This window comes from Mytilus trossulus, chromosome 14 (assembly GCF_036588685.1).
Source record: "Mytilus trossulus isolate FHL-02 chromosome 14, PNRI_Mtr1.1.1.hap1, whole genome shotgun sequence".
Classification (NCBI taxonomy): domain Eukaryota; kingdom Metazoa; phylum Mollusca; class Bivalvia; order Mytilida; family Mytilidae; genus Mytilus; species Mytilus trossulus.
In genome coordinates, this window is record NC_086386.1 from 675,398 (window position 1) to 688,040 (window position 12,643).

The window sequence follows — 12,643 nt, forward strand, 5'->3', positions numbered from 1 at the left end:
AACCTTATCCTTGGAAAACAAATTTTCATGGATATCCCCTGCATCAAAATGCACAGATCTGTGAAGTCTTTTGAATTTATTGACACTACCACCGTTATATCTTGGTCTAAGGATCATAAAACTGTATATTGTGGCAAATGATGGCTTTGGGATACTCTAAACAAAAAAAGGTAGGTGGCAGAGGAGAAAAGTGTGCTGACAGAAACAGGAATAGATTTCTGTTAGCTCCTGGACCTATGTTTGTAGCTTCAGAGACTGCTCTAAGAGGAGTTAAACCAGTTTCAGTGACATTGTGGACCAATAATGTGCCTACTAGATAATCTTTTTTTCTAAAGTGGTGTTTATATTCAGTTATTGCGGAGATTTTCGATGGATAGTTCTTCAAATTTTCCCGGGTCGCAATACTTGTTTAGTGTAAACAGTTGATATTGTTATGATACCATTGATGTAAAAAGAGTATTCTCGTGTTTTATATTTTATTGTTAAAATGCATTGGAAATAACATTTCTAATTTTATAACAATGAAATGCAGTGTTTTGTAACTATAACATTGTGGGCTGTACCGACATTTTCACATCCACCCAGAGCCGTTGCTGCGCATGTATGCATATCAAATTAGTAAACAATACTATAGGCATTTTCTTAAGACAGACATTTTGTAAATTTTAATCAAATTTTAAAAGTCCTGTAAGATTAGATAAAAAAGAAGATGTGGTATGATTGCCAATGAGACAACTATCCACAAAAGACCAAAATGACACAAACATTAACAATTATAAGTCACCGTACGGCCTTCAACAATGAGCAAAGCCCATGCCGCATAAAGTCAGCTATAAAAGGCCCCGATAAGACAATGTAAAACAATTCAAGCGAGAAAACTAACGGCCTTATAAAAAAATGAACGAAAAACAAATATGTAACACATAAACAAACGACAACCACTGAATTACAGGCTCCTGACTTGGGACAGGCACATACATAAATAATGTGGCGGGGTTAAACATGTTAGCGGGATCCCAACCCTCCCCCTAACCTGGGACAGTGGTATAACACTACAAGCTTTTTAAGAAATGCTTGAAATAATGACATTCCTAAAATGTGCAAAAATATTGAGTCAAAGAATGTCTTGCACAATGAAGTAGTTAGTTCTATGATTATGATTTAATTCAACAACATATCAGGCAGGATTTTTTATTTGTTCTTAACGTCGTACCTACAGTCCCCCTCCCTTTCGTTAATGTGACGTACCGAATAAGACTATTTACCGGATTTGTTATAACATAAGCAAGACGACGGGTGTCACATAGTTTAAACATATTTATTTATAGTGGATTGGGAAACAAGTTTTGCAACTTATATTAATCCCTTTCCACTTTGCGGGTGTCACATGTGGAGCAAGATCTGCTTACCCTTCCGGGGCAATAGAGATGACCCCTTGTTTTTGGTGGGAATCGTGTTGCTTATTCTATAGTTTTCTATGTTGTGTCATGTTTACTATTATTTGTCAGTTTGTCTTTTTCATTTTTAACCATGGCATTGTCAGTTCATTTTCGATTTATGAGTTTGACTGTCCCTCTGGTATATTGTGTCCCTCTTTATCACATTTGTCTGGATTTTGTTTGGTAAGACCATGTTTTGGTTAGATCTGGATTTTGTTTGGTAAGACCATGTTTTGGTTAGATCTGGATTTTGTTTGGTAAGACCATGTTTTGGTTAGATCTGGATTTTTCATATTTACTTCTATAGAAAAGGAAAGATATGGGGATATCCATGTATGAATGAAATTCATTTCATGCAAAAGAGAAATCAAACAAAAAACCTATAACAAATTATAAATTTGTCAAACTAATGATATGATTAAGTTTATTACCATAAGATGTTTACTAATATTAAAATCTATAACTTTTGTATATCATTATCTATTATGGTAATGATGATAAGGATAACGACATTATCACAGTAAGATATACACAGTACACACGTAATAGATTTATTGTAACATCTGCTGTCTAGGGAATGAAGAGGTGTTATTCATAATTAATAAATTTGCAGCGTATGTAATGATTTAATGTCACATCTTGGCCAATTTTACATCTTCACAAACAACAACTGATGCCTAAGACACTGGAATAAAGAAAGGAATAATGAAATTTGGTATTCAACGAATAATAATGTATCCATATTTTGCATTATTAATGATCGTGCATCGTTAATATTAACTTATAAATGTCCTTCTTGGTAAATCTTCACACTTACACAAATAACAAACAATAAACATAATTTAATATTTGAAATATGTTGATTTGATGAAGACCTTTAGAGCTGACAACACTTTAATTTTTATAGGAAAATCATGATTGAGATGTTAGTTATACCTTTGATTATTTTTGTTTTGATCAGCTCTTCTATAGTTTTATTAGGTTGGGGATTTTTTATATTTTTGCCACATGAATCACTGAAAAGACGTCAATTGTCCCAATGCCCACTTGGCGCATACTAATTGATACCGTTAATGTTATTTTTTGAAGAAACACAAAATTGTATCTCTCCTTCATGAGATTATAAGTGATGTAATTACTATAAAATCAGATTCAATCAAAATTCTCTACATTAAAAATATGCCTGTACTAAGTTGGTATCCGTTCATTCGATGCGTTTGAGATTTTGATTTTATCATTTTCCCTTGGACTTTCTGTAAAGAATATTCCTAGGAGATCGGTTTTTGTATTACTTAACGTTTAATGATATGAATCTCAAAATCGTTATTAATCATTGTGGCTGCATTGGAGTATACACATTATTACAATCATTGAGAAGAACAAATTGACGATGCTGAACCACTATAATAGTTTTGCAAAATCCCTTCGCCAATTGCAGCTCGCATTCCTATTAACCAGAACTACACCTCACCTTAAAATACGACTGTACATTCATGTTTATCGGACATAAACTTTCCTGAATGTGAAATTGTTAAAACAAAATCATTCTCAATTCAAAACAATCGAAGATAACAAGGAACATTGAGGAATTCCCAAAACCATACTTGACTGATTTTTCTTATATTTAGGAACTTTGCTTTTATGTGTCGTTCTGAAAATAAATACACGCAAATTCATCTACAATTCCGATGTAGCAACAAACAAAGGAACATATATGCAGTAGCTACTATTGTCAAGTTGATAACAAAACTTGATAGTGTTTCAGTACTTTAAATATAAAACCAGAAAAAGTAGAAGACTGACTATAACATATGCTGTCTTAGATGTAGCATATGGATTGGGGAGGAGAAGACTGACTAAATGTATAACATATGCTGTCTGAGATGTAGCATATGGATTGGGGAGGAGAAGACTGACTATAACCTATGCTGTCTTAGATGTAGCATATGGATTGGGGAGAAGAAGACTAAGTATAACATATGCTGTCTGAGATGTAGCATATAGATTGGGGAGGAGAATACTGACTGTAACATATGCTGTCTGAGATGTAGCATATGGTTTGGGGAGGAGAAGACTGACTAAAACATATGCTGTCTAAGATGTAGCATATGGATTGGGGAGGAGAAGACTGACTATAACATATGCTGTCTGAGATGTAGCATATAGATTGGGGAGGAGAAAACTGACTATATCATATGCTGTCTAAGATGTAGCATAGGGATTGGGGAGGAGAAGACTGACTATAACATATGCTGTCTAAGATGTAGCATATGGATTGGGGAGGAGAAGACTGAGTATAACATATGCTGTCTGAGATGTAGCATATAGATTGGGGAGGAGAAGACTGACTATAACATATGCTGTCTGAGATGTAGCATATGGATTGGGGAGGAGAAGACTGACTATAACATATGCTGTCTGCTATGTAGCATATGGATTGGGGAGGAGAAGACTGACTATAACATATGCTGTCTAAGATGTAGCATATGGATGGGAGAGGAGAAGACTGAGTATAACATAGGCTGTCTGAGATGTAGCATATGGATTGGGGAGGAGAAGACTGACTATAACATATGCTGTCTAAGATGTAGCATATGGATTGGAGAGGAGAAAACTAACTATAACATATGCTGTCTTAGATGTAGCATATGGATTGGGTAGGAGAAGACTGACTATAACATATGCGGTCTGAGATGTAGCATATGGATTGGGGAGGAGAAGACTGACCATAATATATGCTGTTTAAGATGTAGCATATGGATAGGGGAGGAGAATACTGACTATAAAATATGCTGTCTGAGATGTAGCATATGGATTGGGGAGGAGAAGACTGACTATAACATATGCTGTCTGAGATGTAGCATATGGATTGGGGAGGAGAAGACTGACTATAACATATGCTGTCTGAGATGTAGCATATGGATTGGGGAGGAGAAGACTGACTATAACATATGCTGTCTAAGATGTAGCATATGGATTGGGGAGGAGAAGACTGACTATAACATATGCTGTCTTAGATGTAGCATATGGATTGGGGAGGAGAAGACTGACTATAACATATGCTGTCTAAGATGTAGCATATGGATTGGGGAGGAGAAAACTAACTATAACATATGCTGTCTAAGGAGTAGCATATGGATTGGGGAGGAGAAAACTAACTATAACATATGCTGTCTGAGATGTAGCATATGGATTGGGGAGGAGAAGACTGGCTATATCATATGCTGTCTGAGATGTAGCATATGGATTGGGGAGGAGAAGACTGACTATAACATATGCTGTCTAAGATGTAGCATATGGATTGGGGAGGAGAAAACTAACTATAACATATGCTGTCTGAGATGTAGCATATAAATTAGGGAGGAGAAGACTGACTATAACATATGCTGTCTGAGATGTAGCATATGGATTGGGGAGGAGAAGACTGACTATAACATATGCTGTCTAAGATGTAGCATATGGATTGGGGAGGAGAATACTGACTATAACATATGCTGTCTGAGATGTAGCCTATGGATTGGGGAGGAGAAGACTGACTATAACATATGCTGTCTGAGATGTAGCATATGGATTGGGGAGGAGAAGACTGACTATAACATATGCTGTCTGAGATGTAGCATATGGATTGGGGAGGAGAAGACTGACTATAACATATGCTGTCTAAGATGTAGCATATGGATTGGGGAGGAGAAGACTGACTATAACATATGCTGTCTTAGATGTAGCATATGGATTGGGGAGGAGAAAACTAACTATAACATATGCTGTCTGAGATGTAGCATATGGATTGGGGAGGAGAATACTGACTATAACATATGCTGTCTAAGATGTAGCATATGGATTGGGGAGGAGAAAACTAACTATAACATATGCTGTCTGAGATGTAGCATATGGATTGGGGAGGAGAAGACTGAGTATAACATATGCTGTCTAAGATGTAGCATATGGATTGGGGAGGAGAAGACTGGCTATATCATATCTGTCTGAGATGTAGCATATGGATTGGGGAGGAGAAGACTGAGTATAACATAGGCTGTCTGAGATGTAGCATATGGATTGGGGAGGAGAAGACTGACTATAACATATGCTGTCTAAGATGTAGCATATGGATTGGGGAGGAGAAAACTAACTATAACATATGCTGTCTGAGATGTAGCATATGGATTGGGGAGGAGAAGACTGAGTATAACATATGCTGTCTAAGATGTAGCATATGGATTGGGGAGGAGAAGACTGACTATAACATATGCTGTCTGAGATGTAGCATATGGATTGGGGAGGAGAAGACTGACTATAACATATACTGTCTAAGATGTAGCATATGGATTGGGGAGGAGAAGACTGACTATAACATATGCTATCTAAGATGTAGCATATGAATTGGGGAGGAGAAGACTGACTATAACATATGCTGTCTGAGATGTAGCATATAGATTGGGGAGGAGAAGACTAACTATAACATATGCTGTCTGAGATGTAGCATATGGATTGGATAGGAGAAGACTGACTATAACATATGCTGTCTGAGATATAGCATATGGATTGGGGAGGAGAAGACTGACTATAACATATGCTGTCTAAGATGTAGCATATGGATTGGGGAGGAGAAAACTAACTATAACATATGCTGTCTGAGATGTAGCATATGGATTAGGGAGGAGAAGACTGACTATAACATATGCTGTCTGAGATGTAGCATATGGATTGGGGAGGAGAAGACTGACTATAACATATGCTGTCTAAGATGTAGCATATGGATTGGGGAGGAGAATACTGACTATAACATATGCTGTCTGAGATGTAGCCTATGGATTGGGGAGGAGAAGACTGACTATAACATATGCTGTCTGAGATGTAGCATATGGATTGGGGAGGAGAAGACTGACTATAACATATGCTGTCTGAGATGTAGCATATGGATTGGGGAGGAGAAGACTGACTATAACATATGCTGTCTAAGATGTAGCATATGGATTGGGGAGGAGAAGACTGACTATAACATATGCTGTCTTAGATGTAGCATATGGATTGGGGAGGAGAAAACTAACTATAACATATGCTGTCTGAGATGTAGCATATGGATTGGGGAGGAGAAGACTGACTATAACATATGCTGTCTAAGATGTAGCATATGGATTGGGGAGGAGAAAACTAACTATAACATATGCTGTCTGAGATGTAGCATATGGATTGGGGAGGAGAAGACTGAGTATAACATATGCTGTCTAAGATGTAGCATATGGATTGGGGAGGAGAAGACTGGCTATATCATATGCTGTCTGAGATGTAGCATATGGATTGGGGAGGAGAAGACTGAGTATAACATAGGCTGTCTGAGATGTAGCATATGGATTGGGGAGGAGAAGACTGACTATAACATATGCTGTCTAAGATGTAGCATATGGATTGGGGAGGAGAAAACTAACTATAACATATGCTGTCTGAGATGTAGCATATGGATTGGGGAGGAGAAGACTGAGTATAACATATGCTGTCTAAGATGTAGCATATGGATTGGGGAGGAGAAGACTGACTATAACATATGCTGTCTGAGATGTAGCATATGGATTGGGGAGGAGAAGACTGACTATAACATATACTGTCTAAGATGTAGCATATGGATTGGGGAGGAGAAGACTGACTATAACATATGCTATCTAAGATGTAGCATATGAATTGGGGAGGAGAAGACTGACTATAACATATGCTGTCTGAGATGTAGCATATAGATTGGGGAGGAGAAGACTAACTATAACATATGCTGTCTGAGATGTAGCATATGGATTGGATAGGAGAAGACTGACTATAACATATGCTGTCTGAGATATAGCATATGGATTGGGGAGGAGAAGACTGACTATAACATATGCTGTCTAAGATGTAGCATATGGATTGGGGAGGAGAAAACTAACTATAACATATGCTGTCTAAGATGTAGCATATGGATTGGGGAGGAGAAAACTAACTATAACATATGCTGTCTAAGATGTAGCATATGGATTGGGGAGGAGAAAACTAACTATAACATATGCTGTCTAAGGAGTAGCATATGGATTGGGGAGGAGAAAACTAACTATAACATATGCTGTCTGAGATGTAGCATATGGATTGGGGAGGAGAAGACTGGCTATATCATATGCTGTCTGAGATGTAGCATATGGATTGGGGAGGAGAAGACTGACTATAACATATGCTGTCTAAGATGTAGCATATGGATTGGGGAGGAGAAAACTAACTATAAAATATGCTGTCTGAGATGTAGCATATGGATTGGGGAGGAGAAGACTGACTATAACATATGCTGTCTGAGATATAGCATATGGATTGGGGAGGAGAAGACTGACTATAACATATGCTGTCTAAGATGTAGCATATGGATTGGGGAGGAGAATACTGACTATAACATATGCTGTCTGAGATGTAGCCTATGGATTGGGGAGGAGAAGACTGACTATAACATATGCTGTCTGAGATGTAGCATATGGATTGGGGAGGAGAAGACTGACTATAACATATGCTGTCTGAGATGTAGCATATGGATTGGGGAGGAGAAGACTGACTATAACATATGCTGTCTAAGATGTAGCATATGGATTGGGGAGGAGAAGACTGACTATAACATATGCTGTCTTAGATGTAGCATATGGATTGGGGAGGAGAAGACTGACTATAACATATGCTGTCTAAGATGTAGCATATGGATTGGGGAGGAGAAAACTAACTATAACATATGCTGTCTGAGATGTAGCATATGGATTGGGGAGGAGAAGACTGAGTATAACATATGCTGTCTAAGATGTAGCATATGGATTGGGGAGGAGAAGACTGGCTATATCATATGCTGTCTGAGATGTAGCATATGGATTTGGGAGGAGAAAACTGAGTATAACATAGGCTGTCTGAGATGTAGCATATGGATTGGGGAGGAGAAGACTGACTATAACATATGCTGTCTAAGATGTAGCATATGGATTGGAGAGGAGAAAACTAACTATAACATATGCTGTCTTAGATGTAGCATATGGATTGGGTAGGAGAAGACTGACTATAACATATGCTGTCTGAGATGTAGCATATGGATTGGGGAGGAGAAGACTGACCATAATATATGCTGTTTAAGATGTAGCATATGGATAGGGGAGGAGAATACTGACTATAAAATATGCTGTCTGAGATGTAGCATATGGATTGGGGAGGAGAAGACTGACTATAACATATGCTGTCTGAGATGTAGCATATGGATTGGGGAGGAGAAGACTGACTATAACATATGCTGTCTGAGATGTAGCATATGGATTGGGGAGGAGAAGACTGACTATAACATATGCTGTCTAAGATGTAGCATATGGATTGGGGAGGAGAAGACTGACTATAACATATGCTGTCTTAGATGTAGCATATGGATTGGGGAGGAGAAGACTGACTATAACATATGCTGTCTAAGATGTAGCATATGGATTGGGGAGGAGAAAACTAACTATAACATATGCTGTCTGAGATGTAGCATATGGATTGGGGAGGAGAAGACTGAGTATAACATATGCTGTCTTAGATGTAGCATATGGATTGGGGAGGAGAAGACTGACTATAACATATGCTGTCTGAGATGTAGCATATGGATTGGGGAGGAGAAGACTGACTATAACATATACTGTCTAAGATGTAGCATATGGATTGGGGAGGAGAAGACTGACTATAACATATGCTATCTAAGATGTAGCATATGAATTGGGGAGGAGAAGACTGACTATAACATATGCTGTCTGAGATGTAGCATATAGATTGGGGAGGAGAAGACTAACTATAACATATGCTGTCTGAGATGTAGCATATGGATTGGATAGGAGAAGACTGACTATAACATATGCTGTCTGAGATATAGCATATGGATTGGGGAGGAGAAGACTGACTATAACATATGCTGTCTAAGATGTAGCATATGGATTGGGGAGGAGAAAACTAACTATAACATATGCTGTCTAAGATGTAGCATATGGATTGGGGAGGAGAAAACTAACTATAACATATGCTGTCTAAGATGTAGCATATGGATTGGGGAGGAGAAAACTAACTATAACATATGCTGTCTAAGGAGTAGCATATGGATTGGGGAGGAGAAAACTAACTATAACATATGCTGTCTGAGATGTAGCATATGGATTGGGGAGGAGAAGACTGGCTATATCATATGCTGTCTGAGATGTAGCATATGGATTGGGGAGGAGAAGACTGACTATAACATATGCTGTCTAAGATGTAGCATATGGATTGGGGAGGAGAAAACTATCTATAACATATGCTGTCTGAGATGTAGCATATGGATTGGGGAGGAGAAGACTGACTATAACATATGCTGTCTGAGATATAGCATATGGATTGGGGAGGAGAAGACTGACTATAACATATGCTGTCTAAGATGTAGCATATGGATTGGGGAGGAGAATACTGACTATAACATATGCTGTCTGAGATGTAGCCTATGGATTGGGGAGGAGAAGACTGACTATAACATATGCTGTCTGAGATGTAGCATATGGATTGGGGAGGAGAAGACTGACTATAACATATGCTGTCTGAGATGTAGCATATGGATTGGGGAGGAGAAGACTGACTATAACATATGCTGTCTAAGATGTAGCATTTGGATTGGGGAGGAGAAGACTGACTATAACATATGCTGTCTTAGATGTAGCATATGGATTGGGGAGGAGAAGACTGACTATAACATATGCTGTCTAAGATGTAGCATATGGATTGGGGAGGAGAAAACTAACTATAACATATGCTGTCTGAGATGTAGCATATGGATTGGGGAGGAGAAGACTGAGTATAACATATGCTGTCTAAGATGTAGCATATGGATTGGGGAGGAGAAGACTGGCTATATCATATGCTGTCTGAGATGTAGCATATGGATTGGGGAGGAGAAGACTGAGTATAACATAGGCTGTCTGAGATGTAGCATATGGATTGGGGAGGAGAAGACTGACTATAACATATGCTGTCTAAGATGTAGCATATGGATTGGAGAGGAGAAAACTAACTATAACATATGCTGTCTTAGATGTAGCATATGGATTGGATAGGAGAAGACTGACTATAACATATGCTGTCTGAGATGTAGCATATGGATTGGGGAGGAGAAGACTGACCATAATATATGCTGTTTAAGATGTAGCATATGGATAGGGGAGGAGAATACTGACTATAAAATATGCTGTCTGAGATGTAGCATATGGATTGGGGAGGAGAAGACTGACTATAACATATGCTGTCTGAGATGTAGCATATGGATTGGGGAGGAGAAGACTGACTATAACATATGCTGTCTGAGATGTAGCATATGGATTGGGGAGGAGAAGACTGACTATAACATATGCTGTCTAAGATGTAGCATATGGATTGGGGAGGAGAAGACTGACTATAACATATGCTGTCTTAGATGTAGCATATGGATTGGGGAGGAGAAGACTGACTATAACATATGCTGTCTAAGATGTAGCATATGGATTGGGGAGGAGAAAACTAACTATAATATATGCTGTCTGAGATGTAGCATATGGATTGGGGAGGAGAAGACTGAGTATAACATATGCTGTCTAAGATGTAGCATATGGATTAGGGAGGAGAAGACTGACTATAACATATGCTGTCGGAGATGTAGCATATGGATTGGGGAGGAGAAGACTGACTATAACATATGCTGTCTAAGATGTAGCATATGAATTGGGGAGGAGAAGACTGACTATAACATATGCTGTCTGAGATGTAGCATATAGATTGGGGAGGAGAAGACAAACTATAACATATGCTGTCTGAGATGTAGCATATGGATTGGATAGGAGAAGACTGACTATAACATATGCTGTCTGAGATATAGCATATGGATTGGGGAGGAGAAGACTGACTATAACATATGCTGTCTAAGATGTAGCATATGGATTGGGGAGGAGAAAACTAACTATAACATATGCTGTCTAAGATGTAGCATATGGATTGGGGAGGAGAAAACTAACTATAACATATGCTGTCTAAGATGTAGCATATGGATTGGGGAGGAGAAAACTAACTATAACATATGCTGTCTAAGAAGTAGCATATGGATTGGGGAGGAGAAAACTAACTATAACATATGCTGTCTGAGATGTAGCATATGGATTGGGGAGGAGAAGACTGGCTATATCATATGCTGTCTGAGATGTAGCATATGGATTGGGGAGGAGAAGACTGACTATAACATATGCTGTCTAAGATGTAGCATATGGATTGGAAAGGAGAAAACTAACTATAACCTATGCTATTCTGAGATGTACCATATTGATTTGGGAGAAGAAGACTGACTATAACATATGCTGTCTGAGATGTAGCATATGGATTGGGGAGGAGAAGACTGAGTATAACATATGCTGTCTAAGATGTAGCATATGGATTGGGGAGGAGAAGACTGACTATAACATATGCTGTCTAAGATGTAGCATATGGATTGGGGAGGAGAATACTGACTATAACATATGCTGTCTGAGATGTAGCATATGGATTGGGGAGGAGAAGACTGACTATAACATATGCTGTCTGAGATGTAGCATATGGATTGGGGAGGAGAAGACTGACTATAACATATGCTGTCTAAGATGTAGCATATGGATTGGGGAGGAGAAGACTGACTATAACATATGCTGTCTTAGATGTAGCATATGGATTGGGGAGGAGAAGACTGACTATAACATATGCTGTCTAAGATGTAGCATATGGATTGGGGAGGAGAAAACTAACTATAACATATGCTGTCTGAGATGTAGCATATGGATTGGGGAGGAGAAGACTGAGTATAACATATGCTGTCTAAGATGTAGCATATGGATTGGGGAGGAGAAGACTGGCTATATCATATGCTGTCTGAGATGTAGCATATGGATTGGGGAGGAGAAGACTGAGTATAACATAGGCTGTCTGAGATGTAGCATATGGATTGGGGAGGAGAAGACTGACTATAACATATGCTGTCTAAGATGTAGCATATGGATTGGAGAGGAGAAAACTAACTATAACATATGCTGTCTTAGATGTAGCATATGGATTGGGTAGGAGAAGACTGACTATAACATATGCTGTCTGAGATGTAGCATATGGATTGGGGAGGAGAAGACTGACCATAATATATGCTGTTTAAGATGTAGCATATGGATAGGGGAGGAGAATACTGA